This window comes from Asparagus officinalis, chromosome 8 (genome assembly GCF_001876935.1).
Source record: "Asparagus officinalis chromosome 8, Aspof.V1, whole genome shotgun sequence".
NCBI classification, from domain to species: Eukaryota; Viridiplantae; Streptophyta; class Magnoliopsida; order Asparagales; family Asparagaceae; genus Asparagus; species Asparagus officinalis.
In genome coordinates, this window is record NC_033801.1 from 120,988,357 (window position 1) to 120,988,726 (window position 370).

A 370-nucleotide genomic window follows, 5' to 3' on the forward strand; every position below is an offset into this window, starting at 1 on the left:
CTATCTATATTTAACCAAAATTGAGCACACAGGTTTATTCGGTGTCCTGTCCAGTGTGGCCCAGGCAGAGGCCATACGAAGCCCAACTCGGCCCGTTACAAGGGTGGACATGGGCCTATCGCACGACCCGAGTAACGGTAACATGTTGCTCTACCTCATCATAGCTAACAATATTCCCATCCTTAATCCCAATGAAACTGTCTGAAACACGTCAATAGGGGCGGGACCACCTTAGTTAAACACCGCCAGCGTACCATTGCACCGCATCATCAGTAACGCTCGCTGCCGTCCTTTATATACCCGCCGCTATCGTACGCCCTCTAGCTATTCTCGATTCCCTCGATTTCTAGGGTTTCTGAGCCCCAAATCC